The following is a 27,602-nucleotide window of genomic DNA, read 5'->3' as shown; positions in this document are numbered from 1 at the left end:
ATCAAGAAGCCAACCCATGCATCCAAACTGTGAACCAGTGAGTCGATTCACACTTTGTTACAGATGGATAAGGTATGTAGAAACACATGAAGTACACTTAAGTACACTCTAGATACACTTTATTTTGCGTAGCGTATCCCGTGTAATATTATGTAATTTAAATGTAATTAAGAAGCTAATTCATGTAATTAAACTGTGAACTAGTGAGTTGATTCAAACTACGTTACAGATGAATAAGGTATGTAGAAACACTTGAAGTACACTTAAGTACACTCTTGATACACTTTATTTTACGTAGCTTATCCCTGTGTAATATTATGTAATTTAAATGTAATTAACAAGCTAATGCATGTATTTAAACTGTGAACTATGTAACTAGTAACATATGTAGGTACTTGTTATTACATAGTACTACACAAAGTACTTTCAATATGATTACATTGTAACACATATGTAACAATACCTTTTATTACACCAGTAGTTAGCTTTGTAACAGACTCGACCTGTTACATATGTGTATAATTACAATGTGTAAGTACATGCTGTTCCAAAACTTAGTTACATATTAAGTACATTTAGTTGCATGTAATTACACCGTCTACTACTAAGTACTTAATGAGGTAATTACTCTGTATTAAGGACACCTTAAAATAAAGTGTTACCGACAAATGCAATGCAAGACGTTATGCATGTTATATATCGGCATATGGATGATTAGATTAGAAACTGCTTTCTGTTGGTGTGTTTAAACATCACATGACATAGAAAATTTACTGTCTTCCATTTTCTGTTGTGTAATAATTCATAGGAAAATCACATTAAACCATTCAACCATTTATTTTGAGAAATAACTTTTTTGTAACAAAAATATTTAAGACTTTAAGACAATCATAAGTGTTTTTTGTCATCCTCATCCCATCTCCATGTTGTTTCTTTATTCTGCTGAACACTGAAGAAGACATTTTAATATATGATGGTTAGCACACATGAGACTGTATCTATTGATTTCCTTAGATTTTATTTGTACTTTAGACGTCAATGGGTGCACTCTCCTGTGTGCTTATGGTCCGGGTACGTTTTATTCATTTAATATCCTATCTGAAATCATGTAAAGAGAAATGGGAAATTGGTTCGTTTTTTCGTTTTTCCGTTTATTTCATAAAATGGAAAATTAGATTACGGCTCGATTTTTCATGTTTGATTTGTGGATTACAAATCAGTAAATAGGTTCTATATTTCATTTACGCCTCTGGTCGGCGCTGAAACGCCCCCTTCATCTGATTGGCCAAACCGCGGCCTGGCTTCCTAGTGTCAGGCAGAATAAGAGTCCTTCAAGTTCGCGACGGAAAGCAGGGCTCCCTGATAACTCCGCATGATATTTGATGCAGAAATATATTTCTAAACACATTATTAATGCTGCTGTGAAGCTTTGCCTCTAATGTACAAAACTTGAGAGATCGCAAGCGGCCAGCGGCTCGCCGGAGTTTTGCCCATTGTTTTTCCAGCGGACCACCAGCGGCAGCCGCAGAGGTCCGCGCTGGTTTATACCCATAGATGTGTACATATCTATGGTTTATACCAGTAATGTTTGCTAGCTGCCCACGGTCGGTCCATGGTTCATAATCATTTAATCACGCTAACCAAATGTCTTTCAACACAATAATAAACTATTTACATCAGCAACTGCAAATTTATTATTGTCAGTAAACAGAATAAATATCTAAATGCACATACATTATTTATCAGATGCATTAAAACCAACGTGACTTACAAATAAAAACAACCAGTTTACACTTTTCTGTACCCATGCAAAGTTATCCATGATTTTACATTTGCAGTAAAACATGGTAAATATAAAATCAACCATGGTTTTACAACAATAATAAAGAATAAACACTCTCTTACAACAGCATAGGTTAGAATTACATTTTACTAACCACAAACTTTACCATGATTTAAAAATGTATGGTTACCATGGTTTCACTCCAGCATTACTATAATACTACTATACTGCCCTACAAAGCCAAAGCACAGTAACTATGCATTTGGTCAAAATTGAGGTAAAGGTTGAAATGGGCTTTGTGAGATCTGATGTGTCTTGTGACAAAGTCTCCTGGTTTAATTTTGTCCCATCAGAGAAATGTGTTTGGCAAAATTGCAGTTACATGTTTGACTGGCTGACGTAAAAAACTTTGAGGGCATTTTTCTCAGTTTCAGTGTTTGCGTGGTTACTGAACTTAGCCTTTGTAGAGCAGTATAGTAGAACCACGGCAACAAAACCTTAGTTTAAAAATTGATCTGCAGTTTCACCAAAGTAAAACCATGATAGGGTATATTGTGCTTCACAATACATGTCCTATTTAGAAAATGCATGTGTCAAGGGTCCAAAAGATCCCTTAATCAGCCCGAAGTAAATGTGACACACTGAGGAGCGTATTCTGGAAACAAATCAATATTCATATCACAACAGCTCTAATACAATACAAGACATGTGTTAAAGCCATGTTTAGTTAACAGACAGTTATTATTATAGGGTAAGTTAACAGGATTTCAACCCACTTTGTGTTGTTACAATGTCTGTAATATGTAAATTAACAATATTTGGATGATGCAAAACATCATTTTGGCAGAGTATTGATGACAAATAAATGGAAATAAATCATTAAAATTAGCTAAAGAATAAAGAGTAAAAAATGTTTTTCAAATATAAACATGTATTGTATTTGTAACAATATTAAGTGGGTTGAAAATCTGTAGGGTTGTGCTTTGGTGCAGTAATTACAATATATCACATTTGCCAGATGTGTATGTCCATCTATAGAAGCCATCATATATTGTCTTTGTGAGTGTTTACGTCATCTGAAGTCTTCACAAGTAAGAGCTGGATCCAAACTGAGACGTAAGCTGTAGTTATCTTATGATGTGTATCCTGATGGACAAAAACAGAAAAGCAAAATGAGAAGGATTAGGATTGCTGCTGTTCATATTATTTCAAGCAAAAGCTTTTTTGCACTTTTTATTATTTCATTACCGGAGAACAAGGTCATAAGATGTTTTAGTGTATGTGAATGCTTGTCTTAGAAGAAGTGTTTTTTTATTATTATTTTTTACTTAGACTGGGAGAGTTTAAAATGAGAAAAAGCCCTGCCTTTTTATTGTATTTTTGTTAAAGAGCAATTATAGTTGCAATTAAGTAAGCAACAGTTTACTGTCTGGGCTTGTTTATGTAGACAAGACCGACATTATCATAGAGACAGAACGCAACACTTCATAATCTGAAAGCCACGCTTACCGGAGACGGTTGGATTGTTTTCCCCCGGTGGGTGTGGTTTTCAAATAATGCGTTGTCTCTTAAATTCCTCCCGCTTTTACTCACAGCCTACACATTAACTGCTGTCAGCATTGCATTGTGACCGAATCTTTCAAACAGGAGCGTCACATTTCCGGCTGACATTAGAGGCATTCAGGCCAATCACAACGTACAGATTAGCTGGCCAATCAGGGACACAGTGCATTTCAGATCGATGAGTTCTGTACAAAATCAATGCGTTTGAGGAAGGGAGGAAATCCAAAGCTATAAAAATGTATGTGTTTTTAACCATAAACCACACAAACACATTGTATTCTACCAAATACACAAAATAACGTTGTTTTTACCAATGAAATTGGATGCACTTTAAATAAATAAACCACAACCTTAAACCTGTGAACAGCAATGTATTAGTTTGAGGTTGTACTTACTAGTTATGAGATTCACAGCACCTTAGAGATGTTTTCTGACAGGTCTGCTTCAACTCTGCTTGCACGGATATCAGCATGGAAAATCTACAAACATAACATGCAATTTGTCACAAAGCAATTAATATTGATTTAAAAGATGTGAAACACTGAAAAGAAAATTATAGTATACAAAATATAACAGAATCTATGTTTATAGGTTTACTTGTTCATTTAATATTGCTCATATGGTGCCACTCACGTTTGGATGTTAAAACCTTCCAAGAATAACTGCAATTAACGCAGAAAAAATGACAAGACCCATGGTAATATGTTGTGAAAAAAGTACATAGTGAGTTAATACGCTCTCAACTCGCCTGAGTTTACATCTCTGTCTGTGGCTCCCTTCAGAAAATGTTGAAATCTTCAGCTTTTCTTCTAGAGGTTATTTTGTCACTCCTAAAATAACAACTTTTTGTCTATATATGTTTACGATAAAACATGTGTTTGTTTGTACTAGTTTCACCAAATATTCACGCTATATGAAAGTTATTTTCACTGTTTAACTGTGCAGTACATTGCATATTTTAGGCTAAACAAATTAGCCTACTTCCAATAATGCATTGACAACCTGAACAAAGCTATCACATCATCTCATTAACACAGGAAGTTGCTTTTTAAAAAGCCAACACTTAATAAACAATGCAAAAGCTATAGTTACCCTAACATTATCACTTTTGAAAGGCGTCCACATGCTAACAGAAGACAAAAAAACATTTCTATGAAGTAAATATTCAACAAACGCGTTTCTGTTACGTGTCAATAATAGTTGTGTGTATTATTTGTGTATTTTGAGGGACTAAACTTACCTGAAAACAGTAAAGAAGCCCGTAAAAAAGAGGAGCTTCGTTGTTGTCGTCAGTCCCGCCTCATGGTGTTGAGATTGAGAAAAGAAGGCTGTTCGACTTCCTGCTTGCGGCCCCGCTAGAACTGACAGATGGATGACGTTAAAGTGCCGCGAGAGCGAGACGAAATTACACTTCGTAAGAGTTTTCGAATCGTTCTCGCGGGACTTTGACGTCATCCGGCTGTCAGTTCTTGCAGCGCCGCATGAAGTCGAACAAGCCTAGTGTTTTAAAAAGCACACGCGTCATGGCAAAGTCATACATTGACATAATCACTGCAACAATTTAAAATCTCCTCAAATGATTATGAAATCACAAACTCGTTTTGTTGTCTAATTCATATATGTCCACATTACCACGCCTGCACGTGGGCTATATTGTATTAAGCACTAGGTACTATATCTCTCATTTTTTCCCTGCTGAAAAAGCATACCAGCAAGACCAGCATATGTTGTGTTTTGGTGCTGGTTTGCTAGTGAACACCAGCTAAACCAGCACCAAACCAGCATCAGCACCAGCATTAGCACCAGCTAAACCAGCACCAAACCAGCATTAGCACCAGCTAAACCAGCATTAGCACCAGCATCCCATGCTGGTCATACCAGCATATGTTGTGTTTTGGTGCTGGTATGCTGGTGACCACTAGCTTAACCAGCATAGACCAGCATAATTCCCATGCTGGTTTGATGCTGTTTTTTTCAGCAGGGTTATTCTATCCTTAAAATTCTTTTAAACTGAAATATTAAAAAAATTTATGTATTTCGTTAAATAAGCCCTATATGCAGTCTCATGTTATTTTCATGTATTTTCATAAGATTATTATAATTCTTAGTTTCAGTAGAAACCTAGCGGTTTGCCACTGCAACGGTGGTCCAGCAGTGGCAAGCCGCTGGTGGCTTGCCACCCAAGAAACGCCGGCATAATCACAGCATGATCAGCCGCATCCTGCTTACACTGTAAAGATAGCGTTATTTAAATTTACATATAGGCTACTAATCGCATGCAGTCAGTGGAGAGTCATAATTAGACGGGTGAGATCAAAACTTGGCACAGAGGCTGCGCGAGAGAGTTGGTGAGCATGGAGTGGGGCTGAAACGCGTCTGAAGGGGGCCGCACACCGGACGAGAAGCGCCATTAAAAATCAAACATTATTTTCTATGAATGTACACACACCGACGGCAACTGACGGCGGCTGTCCGCTGTGACATAACTGTAAATATTTATAAATTCAACACTTCTGAGAGGCGCAGTTTCCTCTGCTGCTGATTAAAACCCGTTGGCTCTGTATTTTTTAAATTACTAAATGTTTGATCTAAATTTTTTGCCTACATTTACTCAATGTAATGTAAAATGTAATGTAAAAATGTTTCACCAAAATGTTAAGTAAATCATAGTTAAAGTTAGGCGTGAAACTTACTCATTTTTTGTAAGTTGAAGATAAATACAAATAAAATTTATTTGAAATTAGCAATAGGCTACAGTTTTAAAATCTTATATAAGTGTGACATTTAAAAATATATTGATTGAAATGTACAAGAAATATTAAGGATATGTTATTCATTAAAAATAATATGTTAGTTAAATACTTCTTTTATTTGATGTATACACTTTTTTGGTATGTACGTTTTAAACACAAAAAAATTTGTAGTAATTTATTTTGGTTTGCCCAACTAAAAACCCCCCTAAGTGACATTTTATTAAGATAATTTAATCATTTATTTTAGTGATATTTACAAAGCCACTGAATCATTTTAAAAGAGAGACTGTCTTTAAAATCCGTATTAACACATTGAAAATATTAAATAAATTGTGTTTTTATTGGAATGTTCAGTTGTTTTTATCTAGGCCATTTTCATGAAAATTGTATTCCTTTAATTACTGCGGAACAATTAAATAACAGATGCATAGGAGCAGACAAATGCATATAGGTCAGTCAATGCAATAGAAAATGATGTGCAAACACTTGATTTCAATTTTACAAAAATGCATGCAAATAAGCTTGTTTTAAGAATTAAGATATCCTCACAAAAGTGTTTATGAATGCTGATACCCTGTTTATAAATGCTGATCCCAAATGCATAGTTACTGTGCTTTGGCTTTGTAGGGCAGTATAGTAGTATTGTAGTAATGCTGGAGTGAAACCATGGTAACCATACATTTTTAAATCATGGTAAAGTTTGTGGTTACTAAAATGTAATTCTAACCTATGCTGTTGTAAGAGAATGTTTATTCTTTATTATTAACCATGGTTGATTTTATATTTACCATGTTTTACTGCAAATGTAAAATCATGGATAACTTTGCATGGGTACAGAAAAGTGTAAACTGGTTGTTTTTATTTGTAAGTCACGTTGGTTTTTATTGCATCTGATAATGTATATGCATTTGGATATTTATTCTGTTTACTGACAATAATAAATCTGCAGTTGCTGATGTAAATTGTTTATTATTGTGTTGAAAGACATTTGATTAGCGTGATTAAATGATTATGAACCACGGACCGACCGTGGGCAGCTAGCAAACATTACTGGTAACCAGCGCGGACCTCTGCGGCTGCCGCTGGTGGTCCGCTGGAAAAACGATGGGCAAAACTCCGGCGAGCCACTGGCCGCTTGCGATCTCTCAAGTTTTGTACATTAGAGGCAAAGCTTCATTAATAATGTGTTTAGAAATATATTTCTGCATCAAATATCATGCGGAGTTATCAGTGAGCCATGCTTTCCGTCGCGAACTTGAAGGACTCTTATTCTGCCTGACACAAGGAAGCCAGGCCGCGGTTTGGCCAATCAGATGAAGGGGGCGTTTCAGCGCCGACCAGAGGCGTAAATGAAATATAGAACCTATTTACTGATTTGTAATCCACAATTGAAAAATGAAAAATCGAGCCGTAATCTAATTTTCCATTTTATGAAATAAACGGAAAAACGAAAAAACGAACCAATTTCCCATTTCTCTTTACATGATTTCAGATAGGATATCAAATGAATAAAACGTACACGGACCGCTTACCATCATTTATCAAAATATCTTCTCAGCAGAATAAAGAAACTTAAACAGGTTTACAACAACATGAGGCTGAGTTAATTATAACAATTTTCATTTTTGTGTGAACTATCCTTTCAAGACTTTGTACACCATTCAGATGCATTTAAAATAATGAACAACTGTTAAACAGCATCTATAAATTATAAAAAATACATTACTATTGGGAGAACCATTTTGTCTAGACATTTGAGTTAATTTCAACCGACACTCTGTAAAAGTAAGCACATGTTGCACTGCTGTTTCCATTCTTCCTTTAAATTAATTTGCTTGGCCTTCGGTGCATGCATGTGTGATCAAACTCAGTTATTTTGAAGGCATTTTTCTCTGAGAGAAGCAGGTGCCTGTCAACCACTGCATCACCCGTGGGACAGAAAGTGCTGCCTCATGCTGAGTTTCGTCTAGGGCAGCAAAATAAACAATAAGCATTTAATGACATCACTACATAAAGCACAATAGTCATTCAACACAAATACTTAAAAAATGTACTATGTACAACTAATTGTTGCTTTAGAAAACCGCAAGTTTACAGACAAGGGTAACATTAGAACCTTGACATTTTTAAGCTGGCCACCCTGTGCAAGGCTAACAGCAAAAACCTCTCCAGCAGCACATGAATAAAACTTGCAGTGTGATTATTTATTTATTTTGATAGTTATTACAAACTTACCTCAGGATGCCTCGAATGTCTGGCCGAGGAGGATGGTGTTGATGCTCCGGACCGTGTGCTTCTATATAGTAAAATATTCCAGTTAAACAAGTCATTTAAGCATTGCAATAGAGTTTTTTGCATTTCTTTTAATGCTTTTTGGTATAGTGGTGTGCCGTATGATTTTTTTACTTATTAAAACTGTGCCATGGCAGAAAAAAGGTTGGGGAACACTGGTTTAGACTACTTGCAGCTCCGCTGGAACCCAGCGTCCGATCGTCTTCTTCTTGTTATTTTTAACAGCGGTTGGCATCCAGCCGTGTGCCTCAATTAGCTCCCTAGCCCGAGGTCGTGAATCAATATATCGTGTACACAGATTCGGCACTGGCAAGGACCCAGTAGCTCACTTCACATTGGGACGATGTTCACTTATTTTTCTGTCACGGCTGCTTAAGCGCGTTGTAATCACTCACAGCTGTTACTCATCAACAACCGGCAAAACCAACATCTTTCTGACTTAATTTTAAAAACAGTACATTGTGAAAAATGCTGTCATTATTCTCTTACATATCTGTGCATAAAATTGGAGGCATAATTACATTTTAAATGTAATAAATATATTTACAATTTTAAATAAATATTATTCTTTTAAATATTGAGTCGATTGTGGTCCCTTACTGTGTAGCAATGTGTATTTATATTTACAACTAAAACAAACGTTTGTCTTTATAAAAGTTCTGTAACATTTCATAAAGTTTATTGAGTTGGATCACGTGATGTTCGGTTGGCGAGCTTCAGAAAAGGTCACGTGATTTCCGGTTAGGGAACATAGGGATCATCGATGCTCACTGGTTTTTGCGTTGCATTGTGGGAATTTTTAGGGAACGAACGTTCCAGTGCACTGAACGGATTTTGCGATTGAGACAGCCCTTAAAATGGCCGACTCCCTGATCAGTGCCCTGACTACTGAACAAGGGAGCTGATTGAGACACACGGCAGCTTTATTGGTGCACTACAACTGTAGAGGAATGGAATTTAGTTGCCTAGTACTTTATTTTATTTATGTTCAGCAGATGTAAATATAAAGAATGTTTAGCTTTTCATACTTACTATTTGTGCATTTTAAAATATCATTGAGATCTGTGTGGGTTGGCGAGTGACGCTAGAGGGCGATAGAGAACAGCCTCATGCTTCATAGAACATATGAAGAAGTCACACTGCCAGCAGAATAGAAACATACAATGGCTGAATCCGAAATCGCATACTTACTGTGTAGGTACTGAATTTCACTGGGTACCTACTTAACGTGCGCTAAGACAGTACCTACATTCGCGTTAAGTATGGACAGCATCCGCCATGTTGACGTTGTCATGTGACATATGACGTAGTAGACTTGTTCGAGTTCATGCGGAACCACAAGAACCGACAGGTGATTGACATCACAATACCGCGAGAGCAACACGAAATCAGACTTCTCCATATGATTTCTGGAATCGCTCTCACTGTACTTTGATGTCATCCACCTGTTGGTTCTTACAGCGGTGCATAAACCCGAACAAACCTTATAAAATACATGAAAACGTATGCGTGTGTATGAGGGACATGTGCACTAAAATGATGTGAAAATCATCCTGCCTACTTATTCTCATAAAACAATGTATTGATTTAGAAATTGTAAGACACTTTTTGTTTAGAGTGGCCGTATGCGAGAAGGATTGATTGACAGCTAGCAAACAAAGGCTCGCATAATGAGCTGCATAATGAGCTGCATAATAATGAGGCAGGAAGGAACTACAGTAAAGAATGTGAGGACAAATGTACACGTTTGTTTGAGGTTTATTAAGAAGTTAACAATATAATCAAAATAGAAATGAAAGTCAGTAGGACATTTTCAGTTTATTTGGAAACGAACACTATTTAAAAACTTAACTTGTATAAGAAACTGATAAACAACAGAGCTGTAAACTTCATGTGGCTCATGTTACCATATAACTTTATGTCCAAAGAGTGTGAATATGTTTTTCCACTTCATAGTTTTGTACTGATGAGAGGGATGCAGACCTCTAAGAGAGTTATAAACAGCTGTAAGCATAAGTTGTCCACAGAAATACCCTTACATACATAACTGATGGGTAAATGATGGCACTACATTCAGATAAACTATCATAAACTAAACTAGAAAATGCACTTCCGGAGGAACCGCAAAAGTGTGCTTGCTCTGGTGCGGTCACTAACGTGATTTGTGAAATGTAAAATTTTAGAATGTTTTTTATCTTGTGCATCCTCGCATTGGAGTCCCAAGTTCATGTACAAAGTTTGGTTTCAATACGTGCAAGCATTCCTGACACACACACACACACACACACACACACACACACACACAGAAATGTATACAGGCTTGTAACCAGGGGTGCTTCCAGCATTTAAGGACATCCGGGGCTTAGCACAGACCATTTTATGTAAATACAGGGATAGCTAGCTAGCCTAGAACCAACTATAACGGCTGTGCTGCACATGTTCAGGGTTCGACATTAAGGCTTGTCCGCTTGTCCGGGACAAGTGGATTTTTTGTAGTACAAGTGTAAGAAAAAATTAGTTGTCCGACTCCTCTATGAAAAATCCCTTGCTCTGCCACTGATTAGCAAAACACAAAAAATACATTATATTATAAAACTTTACCTGGACAAGTGACTTTTGTGCATGGACAAGTGAAACACAAATTTACTTGTTCGAAGGACAAGTTCCTCAAAAAGTTAATGTCAAGCCCTCAGTGTTTTCTTATTACATTTTTTTTAGAATTGTAATTTAAATAATTTTAATTTTTGAGTGAACAATCCCTTTAAAGTGCCATATTTTCACACACTAATTTTGTACATAATATACCAAAAATCCTTTAGTACTTAAGATAATCTTAAAAACATGAGACTTAAAGGTGCAGTGTGTAAATTTTAGCGGCATCTAGTGGTGAGGTTCCAAATTGCAACCAAAAGCTCAGTTCACAGCTCACCCCTCGCTTTTGAAATGCATAGTGAAGCTACGGTAGCCACCACAGGACAAACATGTCATGATTTTGTCCATTAAGACTGTAGAAACATGGTGGCACAAAATGCCGACTTCCATGTAAGGGGACCCTCTGTGTATGTAGATAAAAACATCTCATTCTAAAGTAATAAAAACATAACGGCCATATAAGAGCCATATGAAAGGTCTTTATACACCCCTGATAATATAGTTTTGTATATTATTTTGCATTTCTGTCAAGAGATCCTTCTAAAAATTACACACTGCACCTTTAATGTAGGCCAGAGTTCACGTCACAAAAAGCAGCAGATATAAGCTGCATTTTATTGATCATAAGCTCATTTTTAAAATAAGCGATAGGAAAGAGCGACAGCAGCACTGATAGCCTAATATCGTTTCATTTCTTTACGAATATGATTGTGTGTTGAGCGTCTACGACAGGGCTATTCAATTAGTTTGTCATGAGGGCCAGAGATATATCAGTGATGATGACTACATATACATTTAAACATACTCATGTTGTATTTTGAAACTGCATAACAACAAAATAAGTGCATTGTACAATATACTTTTTCTACAAACATGTATTTTCAAACTGCATACAACAAAACTTGTGCATTGTAATATGACCAAGTAGGCTTTATCTACATCCAGACATGTTTGTATTTTGTATTTTAAAACTGCATAACAACAGTGCATTGTAAGATACCCGAGTAAGCTTTATTCTACATTTAAAGGTGTAAATAAGAGCCATATCTACTCACTTAAGTACACATAACCAAAAGTTTATAATATGGAACATAAAATTGTTTTATGCAGTTTTTTGTCAAAGCTTATTATTTCACAACCCTTTATTTAAACTACAACCGCCATCTTAATAACTGGCAAACATTAGGCTAGCTTCTAATAAGAGAAATTATACTTTTAGATTTCATCAGGGCAGTAAAATCAGGTGTATGTTTGTCAGCGCGATACGCATACAGTGGTGCAGGTGCTGGGCTGTGAGCGATGGCCGATTAACTTACTCGTTTAAATTGCATTCTTTTGTGAGAACGATGACTCGCATAATATTTGAGCCTTTGCTGTATGAGCAAGCACAGAGAAAACATTCGCGTCTGGAGATAACTGTAGTTACAGTCCCGAGTAAACAAGTAGATGTGATGTTTTCAGCACTCGGATTAAAACTCAACACTGAATGGCTGCAGAGACGGAGTCTCCATTGACTTTGGCGTTGACTAATGAATATGGATGATCTCTGTTCTTCTCTTCAATGGAGCGAGGCGTGGCTCTTTATAAATAATGCAGTAACATGAGAGACGGTACATCTCCCTCTTTTAATACAGTTAACAACGAAGTACAATATTTGTTTTCGATTTCACTTACACCATTTAAAAGCAGACATTCCAAGCATTATGTAGACATTTATCTTTTGTTTCTATGAAAACAATTCGTTAAGTTACAGCTAATTTTTCTGACGTGTTTCTGAAAGGACGTCACTAAGAGAGAGAACAAACGCGCATTATGTTTATTTTCTTAATTTTGCGAAAAGCACAACATTCTGTTTTTAATGGGAGTGGACAGAAAAAACACTAGACACTTTAACGTTTTAAATGATGTATAAATCATATCTGTAAGTCCAAAATCAGCAGAGTTATCTAAGTCTCTTTGAAGAGTGTTTGAAAAAAAGATTTTGCAGCGCCCGCGCCTCTGTCGACCCAGACTGTGAAATTAATGATAAAAGAAAATATTTCCCTCAGTGATTGACAGCATAATGCAATCAATCGTGTTCCCGTTCAACAGTAGCTAAGCATACGATTTAGATATATGTATCTTCTTACCTGAAGATCATGTAAATGGCATATACGCAGTCTTCTGGCAAAAGCTGTGTTTTTAAATGTGTCATACATTTCTGAAAGTCATGACTGTTTAAATACACTTGGCATCACATGCATGATTTAAGGTAAAGTGACACTTTTTCGCGTCAATTCACAATCATTTAAATCATGCAGCTGTCATAGAGCCGAAGCCAAACGATCACGCGAGCGAGGACGCGATACTGACGCGAGCGAAACTAATACGTTTACAATGTATTACATTGATGAAAAGGGGAATTAAACTTGTCGTGCCATATATCACTGAAATAAAAGAAAGGGATTAAAATATGTCTGAATCATATAATTCCAACCTGTATGTGAAAATGCACGTTCTCCAGAGAGCTCGCGTTGATTCAAGCATTCAGAATATAAAATCCATTTGCAGTTTTGCGTCCGAAACCGCATACTGTATAGTGAATAAGATGAAGTTTACGATTCTAAAAATATGTATCCAGGAATCTGTCCATATACGATACGAAGCTTGGGTGGCAGCCGAGGTTACTGAGTCCTCCAGGGCTCGCAGCAGAGTCTGAGGCTGCCGCCTCTTCTCCGGGCTTCTCTGCTTTCTCTTCCTTAGCTCTTCGCTGTATTGTGGCTCTTAAAGGAACACCCGATTCTCTCAACAGCTCTTCTAAATTCCATTTTGCCATTTAAACCTTAAAACTACATCCCGCCATTGTTATTCAAACTTTTCCACGGAGCAATAGCCTGTTAGCTTAGCTTCTAAAGATGGCTGCCGCTATCTTTACTTTCTGTCTAAAAAACACGTTTGAACGTAAAGGCTGCCCTCTACTGGTAAAGGCTAATGACATTTTTATTTTTACACAGGTTTTAATTGGACATTTTAAAGTGAAAATAACATAATATAGACATGTTACTGCAATGTTTTTTTATCTTGGGCATCTTCACATTGGAGTAAAGAGTTCATATAAAAATTTTGGTTAATAAATGTTACAGACATATTGAGATTTGAACTACTTCCTGTTTTGGTGGCGTTGACGCACATTTAGTTTGGGCTGTGGCGCGCAAACGCTTCCGAAAATCAAAAATCCTTCTAGTAACTTTTGTGAGGCTCGGTCCAAGGATCGCGTACGTGGAATTTCATGAAGTTTGGACAAAATTTGTGACCTGTGAAACTTTTTTAAGGTTTTGTGTTCTTTCCAATATGGCGGCCGAACGACATGGATCTGTGACTTCATCCTCTCAAGCAACTTACACCGGTACTGCCCGAACATTTTAAAGTTTGAACGGTGTCTCTGCGTCAAACGGTCTGGTCGCTAGAGCTGACACAAAAAATCTACCCGGGAATAATAATAATAACTAAAAAATGCACTTCCGGAGGAACCGCAAAAGTGTGCTTGCTCTGGTGCGGTCACTAACGTGATTTGTGAAATGTAAAATTTTAGAATGTTTTTTATCTTGTGCATCCTCGCATTGGAGTCCCAAGTTCATGTACAAAGTTTGGTTTCAATACGTGAAAACATTCCTGACATAGACACACACACACACACACACACACACACACACACACACACAGAAGTGTATACAGGCTTGTAACCAGGGGTGCTTCCAGCATTTAAGGACATCCGGGGCTTAGCACAGACCATTTTATGTAAATACAGGGATAGCTAGCTAGCCTAGAACCAACTATAACGGCTGTGCTGCACATGTTCAGGGTTCGACATTAAGGCTTGTCCGCTTGTCCGGGACAAGTGGATTTTTTGTAGTACAAGTGTAAGAAAAAATTTGTTGTCCGACTCCTCTATGAAAAATCCCTTGCTCTGCCACTGATTAGCAAAACACAAAAAATACATTATATTATAAAACTTTACCCGGACAAGTGACTTTTGTGCATGGACAAGTGAAACACAAATTTACTTGTCCGAAGGACAAGTTCCTCAAAAAGTTAATGTCAAGCCCTCAGTGTTTTCTTATTACATTTTTTTTAGAATTGTAATTTAAATAATTTTAATTTTTGAGTGAACAATCCCTTTAAAGTGCCATATTTTCACACACTAATTTTGTACATAATATACCAAAAATCCTTTAGTACTTAAGATAATCTTAAAAACATGAGACTTAAAGGTGCAGTGTGTAAATTTTAGCGGCATCTAGTGGTGAGGTTCCAAATTGCAACCAAAAGCTCAGTTCACAGCTCACCCCTCGCTTTTGAAATGCATAGAGAAGCTACGGTAGCCACCACAGGACAAACATGTCATGATTTTGTCCATTAAGACTGTAGAAACATGGTGGCACAAAATGCCGACTTCCATGTAAGGGGACCCTCTGTGTATGTAGATAAAAACATCTCATTCTAAAGTAATAAAAACATAACGGCCATATAAGAGCCATATGAAAGGTCTTTATACACCCCTGATAATATAGTTTTGTATATTATTTTGCATTTCTGTCAAGAGATCCTTCTAAAAATTACACACTGCACCTTTAATGTAGGCCAGAGTTCACGTCACAAAAAGCAGCAGATATAAGCTGCATTTTATTGATCATAAGCTCATTTTTAAAATAAGCGATAGGAAAGAGCGACAGCAGCACTGATAGCCTAATATCGTTTCATTTCTTTACGAATATGATTGTGTGTTGAGCGTCTACGACAGGGCTATTCAATTAGTTTGTCATGAGGGCCAGAGATATATCAGTGATGATGACTACATATACATTTAAACATACTCATGTTGTATTTTGAAACTGCATAACAACAAAATAAGTGCATTGTACAATATACTTTTTCTACAAACATGTATTTTCAAACTGCATACAACAAAACTTGTGAATTGTAATATGAACAAGTAGTCTTTATCTACATCCAGACATGTTTGTATTTTGTATTTTAAAACTGCATAACAACAGTGGATTGTAAGATACTCGAGTAAGCTTTATTCTACATTTAAAGGTGTAAATAAGAGCCAAATCTACTCACTTAAGTACACATAACCAAAAGTTTATAATATGGAACATAAAATTGTTTTATGCAGTTTTTTGTCAAAGCTTATTATTTCACAACCCTTTATTTAAACTACAACCGCCATCTTAATAACTGGCAAACATTAGGCTAGCTTCTAATAAGAGAAATTATACTTTTAGATTTCATCAGGGCAGTAAAATCAGGTGTATGTTTGTCAGCGCGATACGCATACAGTGGTGCAGGTGCTGGGCTGTGAGCGATGGCCGATTAACTTACTCGTTTAAATTGCATTCTTTTGAGAGAACGATGACTCGCATAATATTTGAGCCTTTGCTGTATGAGCAAGCACAGAGAAAACATTCGCGTCTGGAGATAACTGTAGTTACAGTCCCGAGTAAACAAGTAGATGTGATGTTTTCAGCACTCGGATTAAAACTCAACACTGAATGGCTGCAGAGACGGAGTCTCCATTGACTGTGGCGTTGACTAATGAATATGGATGATCTCTGTTCTTCTCTTCAATGGAGCGAGGCGTGGCTCTTTATAAATAATGCAGTAACATGAGAGACGGTACATCTCCCTCTTTTAATACAGTTAACAACGAAGTACAATATTTGTTTTCGATTTCACTTACACCATTTAAAAGCAGACATTCCAAGCATTATGTAGACATTTATCTTTTGTATCTATGAAAACAATTCGTTAAGTTACAGCTCATTTTTCTGACGTGTTTCTGAAAGGACGTCACTAAGAGAGAGAACAAACGCGCATTATGTTTATTTTCTTAATTTTGCGAAAAGCACAACATTCTGTTTTTAATGGGAGTGGACAGAAAAAACACTAGACACTTTAACGTTTTAAATTATGTATAAATCATATCTGTAAGTCCAAAATCAGCAGAGTTATCTAAGTCTCTTTGCGGAGTGATTGAAAAATAAAGATTTTGCGGCGCCCGCGCCTCTGTCGACCCAGACTGTGAAATTAATGATAAAAGAAAATATTTCCCTCAGTGATTGACAGCATAATGCAATCAATCGTGTTCCCGTTCAACAGTAGCTAAGCATACGATTTAGATATATGTATCTTCTTACCTGAAGATCATGTAAATGGCATATACGCAGTCTTCTGGCAAAAGCTGTGTTTTTAAATGTGTCATACATTTCTGAAAGTCATGACTGTTTAAATACACTTGGCATCACATGCATGATTTAAGGTAAAGTGACACTTTTTCGCGTCAATTCACAATCATTTAAATCATGCAGCTGTCATAGAGCCGAAGCCAAACGATCACGCGAGCGAGGACGCGATACTGACGCGAGCGAAACTAATACGTTTACAATGTATTACATTAATGAAAAGGGGAATTAAACTTGTCGTGCCATATATCACTGAAATAAAAGAAAGGGATTAAAATATGTCTGAATCATATAATTCCTACCTGTATGTGAAAATGCACGTTCTCCAGAGAGCTCGCGTTGATTCAAGCATTCAGAATATAAAATCCATTTGCAGTTTTGCGTCCGAAACCGCATACTGTATAGTGAATAAGATGAAGTTTACAATTCTAAAAATATGTATCCAGGAATCTGTCCATATACGATACGAAGCTTGGGTGGCAGCCGAGGTTACTGAGTCCTCCAGGGCTCGCAGCAGAGTCTGAGGCTGCCGCCTCTTCTCCGGGCTTCTCTGCTTTCTCTTCCTCAGCTCTTCGCTGTATTGTGGCTCTTAAAGGAACACCCGATTCTCTCAACAGCTCTTCTAAATTCCATTTTGCCATTTAGACCTTAAAACTACATCCCGCCATTGTTATTCAAACTTTTCCATGGAGCAATAGCCTGTTAGCTTAGCTTCTAAAGATGGCTGCCGCTATCTTTACTTTCTGTCTAAAAAACACGTTTGAACGTAAAGGCTGCCCTCTACTGGTAAAGGCTAATGACATTTTTATTTTTACACAGGTTTTAATTGGACATTTTAAAGTGAAAATAACATAATATAGACATGGTACTGCAATGTTTTTTTATCTTGGGCATCTTCACATTGGAGTAAAGAGTTCATATACAAATTTTGGTTAATAAATGTTACAGACATATTGAGATTTGAACTACTTCCTGTTTTGGCGGCGTTGACGCACATTTAGTTTGGGCTGTGACGGGAAAACGCTTCCGAAAATCAAAAATCCTGCTAGTAACTTTTGTGAGGCTTGGTCCAAGGATCATGTACGTGGAGTTTCGGTTTGGACAAAATTTGTGACCTGTGAAACGTTTTTAAGGTTTTGTGTTCTATCCAATATGGCGGACGAACGACATGGATCTGTGACGTCATCTTCTCAAGCAACTTACACCGGTACTGCCTGAACATTTTAAAGTTTGAACGGTGTCTCTGTGTCAAACGGTCTAGTCGCTAGAGCTGGCCAAAAAAATCTACCCGGGAAAAATAATAAAAAAGATAATAATAAAACTTAAGAAGAACAATAAGTGTGCTTTTGCAAGCACACTTAATAATAACTAGAAAATGCACTTCCAGAGGAACCGCAAAAGTGTGCTTGCTCTGGTGCGGTCACTAACGTGATTTGTGAAATGTAAAATTTTAGAATGTTTTTTATCTTGTGCATCCTCGCATTGGAGTCCCAAGTTCATGTACAAAGTTTGGTTTCAATACGTGAAAGCATTCCTGACACACACACACACACACACACACACACACACACACACACACACACACACAGAAATGTATACAGGCTTGTAACCAGGGGTGTTTCCAGCATTTAAGGACATCCGGGGCTTAGCACAGACCATTTTATGTAAATACAGGGATCACAAGCCTAGAGAACCCGCTCTAGCTAGCCTAGAACCAACTATAACGGCTGTGCTGCACATGTTCAGGGTTCGACATTAAGGCTTGTCCGCTTGTCCGGGACAAGTGGATTTTTTGTAGGACAAGTGTAAGAAAAAATTAGTTGTCCGACTCCTCTATGAAAAATCCCTTGCTCTGCCACTGATTAGCAAAACACAAAAAATACATTATATTATAAAACTTTACCCGGACAAGTGACTTTTGTGCATGGACAAGTGAAACACAAATTTACTTGTCCGAAGGACAAGTTCCTCAAAAAGTTAATGTCAAGCCCTCAGTGTTTTCTTATTAATTTTTTTTTAGAATTGTAATTTAAATAATTTTAATTTTTGAGTGAACAATCCCTTTAAAGTGCCCTATTTTCACACACTAGTTTTGTACATAATATACCAAAAATCCTTTAGTACTTAAGATAATCTTAAAAACATGAGACTTAAAGGTGCAGTGTGTATATTTTAGCGGCATCTAGTGGTGAGGTTCCAAATTGCAACCAACAGCTCAGTTCACAGCTCACCCCTCGCTTTTGAAATGCATAGAGAAGCTACGGTAGCCACCACAGGACAAACATGTCATGATTGGAGACAACTTAATAAAAAAGTTTGTCCATTAAGAGCTTCTGTAGAAACATGGGAGCACAAAATGGCGACTTCCATGTAAGGGGACCCTCGGTGTATGTAGATAAAAACGTCTCATTCTAAAGTAATAAAAACATAACGGTTAATTATGAAAGGTGTTTATACACCACTGATAATATAGTTTTGTATATTATTTTGCATTTCTGTCAAGAGATCCTTCCAGAAATTACACACTGCACCTTTAATGTAGGCCAGAGTTCACGTCACCAAAAGCAGCAGATATAAGCTGCATTTTATTGATCATAAGCTCATTTTTAAAATAAGCGATAGGAGAGAGCGACAGCAGCACTGATAGCCTAATATCATTGCATTTCTTTACTATTTATGAATATGATTGTGTGTTGAGCATCTACGACAGGGCTATTCAATTAGTTTGTCATGAGGGCCAGAGATATATCAGTGATGATGACTACATATACATTTAAACATACTCATGTTGTATTTTGAAACTGCATAACAACAAAATCAGTGCATTGTACAATATACTTTTTCTACAAACATGTATTTTCAAACTGCATACAACAAAACTTGTGCATTGTAATATGACCAAGTAGGCTTTATCTACATCCAGACATGTTCGTATTTTGTATTTTAAAACTGCATAACAACATAAGTGCATTGTAAGATACCCGAGTAAGCTTTATTCTACATTTAAAGGGGTAAATAAGAGCCATTTCACACTTATTGAGAATTTAACTTATTTACTCACTTAAGTACACATAACCAAAAGTTTATAATATGGAATATAACATTGTTTTATGCAGTTTTTTGTCAATGCTAATTATTTCACGACCTCTATTTAAACTACAACCGCCATTTTAATAACTGGCAAACATTAGGCTAGCTTCTAATAAGAGAAATTATACTTTTAGATTTCGTCAGGGCAGTAAAATCAGGTGTATGTTTGTCAGCGCGATACGCATGCAGTGGTGCAGGTGCTGGGCTGTGAGCGATGGGCGATTAACTTACTATCTGTCTGATTATTTAGGCTTCAACGTGGCAAACTCAGCCTAGATTCATGAAGATTTTAACAGAGGTGGAAAGAGTAGCCAAAAACTTTACTTAAGTTAAAGTAAAAGTAACTAAATAAATAATTACTCAAGTAGAAGTAAAAAGTATGCAATGAAAATAATACTCAAGTAGCGAGTTACTAGTTACTCATGAAAAAATAAATCTAGATATATGCACACACACGCACACACAAACACGCACACACACAGTGCCCTCCATAAGTATCAGAACAATAAAGACAAGATTTTTCTGTTTGATGTGGAGACCAGAAATTGGTAAGATAAATATCAGTATACCAGAAGTTTAGAATGTCACATTTTATTAACCTTTGTTTATGTTTCAACACATACATGCTTTAACAACAAAGAACAACAGCATTAAATGCTGACTTATGTGTATTGTACACAAATGCACATAAGTGAATCAAACTGATCCTACATATTTTATGCTTTTCATGTGTAAACAATCAGGACACAGCTCAGTGCCCATTAAAAAAAATAATGCGACAGATTCTGTACTTTTGTCTCATGTTTATCTTTTAATGTTTAGACATTTCTTGACTCCACAGCAAACAGAAGAATACTTATGAAGGGCATTTCTACAGTATGTGTAAAACTGCAACATACACCAACAGTATACAGAAAAATGTAGCTTGTAGCTGAAATATCAGACAAGTAAACTGACAACAGTTTTGTTTTGTATATGTATAAAGTTGGAATCTCCTAAGATGGTCTGAGGACATTGACAGTTTACACTTAGACAAAACTCATGTTTTCTTACGTTGTCATGTCACGTGTGTTTTGTGAGAATCACTTACATCATACAGTACATTAAACAGCGAATCAGACGTCAATCATCGATGGATTTTCTTCAATCTGTGCTACAGTGTTTCTGGAGGTTGCACGCGTTTAACTGTGTCTGACGACGAACAGGTCGGCGGTCGCGCGTATGTAATGGCGGGTACATGTGTGAAGTTTTGCTTTTAGTTAAAAGATTGGTAAATACATTTCCACGTCACCCAACACTGGTTATATTCTGCGTGTTTCTACATAGGTTACGAGTAAAACAGCTTCGGACGATTCCGTGTTTGAAGCGATCTGAACAATTCATTCAAACTGATTCGCGAACCACTTTAAAACATTTGGCCCATTCGCTTTGTAGAGTCGACTCAAAAGACTCATTTATTACACTTTGTAATGAAAACGACTCAAATGAGTCATTAATCCGCGAATGCGCCAGAAACACAAGATAGCAATTTAAAAATAAAATACAAATTTCGTAATTAATTAAAATACCGATGCCAAACGATCACTGCTACCCGAGGACGCGAAACTGACGTCTTTACAAACTAATACGTTTACAATGTATTACATTGATGAAAAAGGGAATTAAACTTGTCGTGCCATATATCACTGAAATAAAAGAAAGGGATTAAAATATGTCTGAATCATATAATTCCTACCTGTATGTGAAAATGCACGTTCTCCAGAGAGCTTGCGTTGATTCAAGCACTCAGAATATAAAATCCATTTGCAGTTTTGCGTCCGAAACCGCATACTGTATAGTGAATAAGATGAAGTTTACGATTCTAAAAATATGTATCCAGGAATCTGTCCATATACGATACGAAGCTTGAGTGGCAGCCGAGGTTACTGAGTCCTCCACGGGCTCGCAGCAGAGTCTGAGGCTGTCGCCTCTTCTCCGGGCTTCTCTGCTTTCTCTTCCTCAGCTCTTCGCTGTATTGTGGCTCTTAAAGGAACACACGATTCTCTCACTAGCTCTTCTATATTCCATTTTGCCATTTTAACATTAAAACTACATCCCGCCATTGTTATTCAAACTTTTCCACGGAGCAATAGCCTGTTAGCTTAGCTTCTAAAGATGGCTGCCGCTATCTTTACATTCTGTCTAAAAAACACGTTTGAACGTAAAGGCTGCCCTCTACTGGTAAAGGCTAATGACATTTTTTAATTTTACACAGGTTTTAATTGGACATTTTAAAGTGAAAATAACATAATATAGACATGTTTCTGCAATGTTTTTTTTATCTTGGGCATCTTCACATTGGAGTAAAGAGTTCATATAAACATTTTGGTTAATAAATGTTACAGACATATTGAGATTTGAACTACTTCCTGTTTTGGCGGCGTTGACGCACATTTAGTTTGGGCTGTGGCGCGCAAACGCTTCCGAAAATCAAAAATCCTTCTGGTAACTTTTGTGAGGCTCGGTCCAAGGATCGCGTACGTGGAATTTCATGAGGTTTGGACAAAATTTGTGACCTGTGAAACTTTTTTAAGGTTTTGTGTTCTCTCCAATATGGCGGCCGAACGACATGGATCTGTGACTTCATCCTCTCAAGCAACTTGCACCGGTACTGCCCGAACATTTTAAAGTTTGAACGGTGTCTCTGCGTCAAACGGTCTGGTCGCTAGAGCTGGCCAAAAAAATCTACCCGGGAAAAATAATAATAATAAAACTTAAGAAGAACAATAAGTGTGCTTTTGCAAGCACACTTAATAATAAGAAGAATAATAAAACTTAAGAAGAACAATAAGTGTGCTTTTGCAAGCACACTTAATAATAAGAATAATAAAACTTAAGAAGAACAATAAGTGTGCTTTTGCAAGCACACTTAATTAGTATCTCAGATAAACATCTGCAATAATTAGTTATATAAAAAGCTGTTTTCAGATGACTGTTTTCAGATGCCCATCACCTTATCGTCTAGCTTCTGTTTTAAACGCGTTTCTGTAAGCGAGTATGAACTTTAAAAACACATCGCAAATGGATGTGCGCGAGCTCGCGTCTCCGTGTAAACAACGCGGAGCTCATAATAAACGGTGTTGCGTGTAAAGCGCAATGTATGGAATTACCTTGCATGTAAACAATATGGAATCATTTTACAGCAAATCCCCCAGTGCAGCATTTACTCAAAGTTGCCATGACAGATACGAAAGTGAATAACTGTGTCTTAACACTGTACAACATGTAAGTTAACAGATATCCGCCGTTATGGAAGGTCACGCATACTCGTTTGTAAATAAGCATGTAAACATGGAATCATATTACAGCACACACTAAAAGATACAGCAGTTCAGGCTTACTGAAAGTTTCCATGAAGGATATAAGTGAATAACTGTGTCTTAACACTGTACAGCATGTAACAGATATCCGCCATTACGGGAGGTCACGCGGATTTGTTTGTAAATAAGCATGTAAACATGGAATCATATTACAGCACATACTTAAAAGATACAGCAGTTCAGGCTTACTGAAAGTTTCCATGAAGGATATAAGTGAATAACTGTGTTTAACACTGTTACAGCATGAAACAGTGAAATCCGCTATTACGTGAGATCGCGTCCGTTTGTAAACAACGAAAGTTTTTCAATCCGAAGCGTGTAGTCTGCTAAGGTTGCTTAACGTTACTGTATGTAGGCTGAACTGCCCAAGCCATGAGCATATTAAGTTACATGATAGCAAATATAAATGGTATAAATTAACTGTTAACGTTACTTACTTCTAATCCAGCAGTGCGTTCTCCATTGTTATTCTTAGGTAACGTTAAAGATAAATGCTTCTCTTCCTCAATGTCCAGACATAAATGAAGATATTCCTCACGTGTGTGAATAAAGTTTATAATCCAAACATGCGGTAAAAAGTCGAACAGCTCGTGTCTTCATTACCATGTCAACAGCTGTGGGCGTGACCAAATTAAAGATAATGAAGTCAGCCAGGAAAAACGGTACTCTCTTTACTTCAATGCAGATTACATAAACAGGCAATATTTGTTTTTGATTATAATTAGCTTGTTTAAAAGTAGACATTTCAGGCTTTCTTTGGATGTGTGTATCATGCTTGTGTGACGAGTATTCGCGGAGTTTCAATTAATTTTTGTAACGTGTTTTGAGAGACAGCTGGCGGAGACAGAAATGTCTGGATGCACACCCTGTTTATTTTCTTTATTTGACAAAAACACAAAGATCTGTTGTTATTGTGAATGAATGCATATTAAAGAAGACCCTTTACCGTTTCAAATGATGTCAAACACGTAAGTGTATGATTATTAATGATGGAGTATTTTAAGTTGATTCTGCCATGATAAGGAAAAAACACGTCAAAACGCGGCCCCGCGTTTTTGGACCCCAGGGGGTTAAGTACACGTGCCTCTGAATCTCGCGAGAAATAGTCCAAAATCCCGCAAATTCTCGCCTACCCTTTTACGCATACTGAGGTTTCGGACATACTATTCGTTCGCCTACTGCTTTTTGCCTACTATATAGTATTAGTCAGGAGGCCAAAACTGATATTAAAACTTTGTCGGACACTTTTTGGTACAAGCATACAACCTATCCAGTATTAATATTTAACCCCTCAACATGTGTTCTAGCCAGGTTGTCAGCTTAGTAAATGTTTTTTTGACCATTTTAACATTATATTCTTAAAAGTGGTAAAATCGGATCCCCCCAAAAGTGCTTCCATTTTCTATGTCCTACTGTAATTTTGGGCAAATGTGCAATATAATCCAATTTATGTGCAAGCATGATCATTAAAAAATAATAATCAATAAATACCACAAGAGTACCACACCACATTGGGCACTGTTGTGTCAACCTAGCTGGGATTTGGCATGAGGCAGCAGATCCAGAGAAGATGATCACAGCAGAGTCAATAGTCTGAACCAAACTTTCTAATCATGATGGTAAATGGACTGCATTTATATAGCGCTTTTAACAGACCTATGGCCATCCAAAGCGCTTTACAATTAGCCTCACATTCACCCATTCACTCACACATTCATACACCGACGGCGGTGTCAGCCATGCAAGGCACCAGCCAGCTCGTCGGGAGCAGCTGGGGTTAGGTGTCTTGCTCAAGGACACCTCGACACTTGGTCCAGTGGAGCCGGGGATTGAACCACCAACCTTCCGGTTTGTAGACAACCTACATGAACCACTAGGCCACTGCCGCCCGATGATGATGAAAAAGTGGCAACGGCAGCTGGGATTGATGATTAATGTTGCCCACATACGGGCTGCACATGAAGAACAGTTTGTCTGCAAACCAGGGCTTTGAACAGGTTTTTTCCCAATTGGTTCGTTCTGAACAGAAGCAGTATTTTAACGTTTCCGGTTTTCGGTTCTACCCTAAAACTGACGTTCCTGAACCGGTTAGAGCAAAAAAAAATGAAGTTCCCGAACAGGTTAATAACGTTCCATGTCAGCTGTGGGACATACAAATAAGTATGCTGATCATTAGGACATTAACCCTCTGGGGTTCGACCATTTTGGGACACTGTCAGAGGTTCTGACATGCTCTTACATTTGGTCTTTTTTCAGTTGCTTTAAACATATTAATGGCAAGTGTCTCATACCACTGCGTTCAGCACAAACTGGGCTAAAATATTATATGAGCTACATGTATGTACATGTTTGTATTTTTGAGAGAAAAATGTTTATGCGTGGTTTTTAAAAAAGCAAAATTTTTAAGTCACTGATATAAGTCCACAAAACCCATACTAAACATGTTTTAACAAGACTTTTCTAAACAGAATCTAATCGTCAAGAGTTTTCTCATTAAAATGGTGTGAAAATCATTCTGCTTACTCAACATTCTGCTTACAGTTTTTGTTTAGAGGGGCCGTATGCGAGAAAGGATTGATTTACAGCTAGCAAACAAAGGCTCGCATAATGAGCTGCATAATGAGGCAGGAATGTTGGGAACTACAGTAAAGAATGTGAGGACAAATGTATACATGTTTGTTTGAGGTTTATTAAGAAGTTAACAATATAATAAAAATAGAGATGAAGGTCAGTAGGACATTTTCAGTTTATTTAGAAACAAACTCAATTCAAAAACTTAACTTGTATAAGAAACTGATAAACAACAGAGCTGGTCATGTGGCTAATGTTACCATATAACTTTATGTCCAAAAAGTGTTTTTCCACTTCATAGTTTCTGTACTGATGAGAGGGATGCAGACCTGTAAGAGAGTTATGGACAGCTGTTAGCATAAATTGTCCACAGAAATATCCTTACATATATAACTGATGGGTAAATATCACTGATAGTACATTCATATAAACTATCATGTACACAAACTAAATTCAGAACATCTCAGATAAACATCTGCATAGATTAGTTATATAAAAAGCTGTTTTCAGATGCCCATCCCCTTATCGTCTAGCTTCTGTTTTAAACGTGTTTCTGTAAGCGCGTATGAACTTTAAAAACACATTGCATATGGCGGCCATGTGCGCGGGCTCGCGTCTCCGTGTAACGCGGCACTCATAAAAACGGTGTCGCGTGTAAAGCGCAATGTATGGAATTGCCTTGCATGTAAACAATATGGAATCATTTTACAGCAAATCCCGCAGTGCAGCATTACTCAAAGTTGCCATGAAGGATACGAAAGTGAATAACTGTGTCTAACACGGTACAACATGTAACAGATATCCGCCATTACGGGAGGTCACGCGTACTCGTTTGTAAATAAGCATGTAAACATGGAATCATATTACAGCACACACTTAAAAGATACAGCAGTTCAGGCTTACTGAAAGTTGCCATGAAGGATATAAGTGAATAACTGTGTTTAACACTGTGCAGCATGCAACAGTGAAATCCGCCATTACGTGAGATTGCGTCCTCGTTTGTAAATAAGCATGTATACATGGAATCATATTACATCACACACTTAAAAGATACAGCAGTGCAGGCTTACTGAAAGTTGCCATGAAGGATAAAAGTGAATAACTGTGTTTAACATTGTACAGCATACAACAGTGAAATCCGCCATTACGTGAGATCGCTTCCTCGTTTGTAAACAATGCAAAACATTTTCAATCCGAAGCGTGCCGTCTGCTGATGCTTACTGTGCGTAGGCTGAACTGCACGAGCCATGAGCATATTACATGATAGCAAATATAAATAGTATAAATTAACTGTTACTTACTTCCAATATCCTCC

General features: G+C 37.1%; 1 long non-coding RNA gene across 1 annotated transcript; it reads right to left on the bottom strand.

Annotated features, from left to right (window-relative positions):
• Positions 1-1,676: 1,676 nt before the first annotated feature.
• LOC141358919 (uncharacterized) lies at positions 1,677-4,706 on the bottom strand. The gene is made up of 4 exons (XR_012365452.1): positions 4,587-4,706; positions 4,095-4,176; positions 3,742-3,825; positions 1,677-2,929 (listed from the first exon to the last, which is right to left on the bottom strand). It is a non-coding gene; the product is annotated as an uncharacterized lncRNA (long non-coding RNA).
• Between the last annotated feature and the right edge of the window lie 22,896 nt (positions 4,707-27,602).

This window comes from Misgurnus anguillicaudatus, chromosome 22 (assembly GCF_027580225.2).
Source record: "Misgurnus anguillicaudatus chromosome 22, ASM2758022v2, whole genome shotgun sequence".
Classification (NCBI taxonomy): Eukaryota; Metazoa; Chordata; class Actinopteri; order Cypriniformes; family Cobitidae; genus Misgurnus; species Misgurnus anguillicaudatus.
This window is presented reverse-complemented; position numbering and strand designations above follow the sequence as displayed.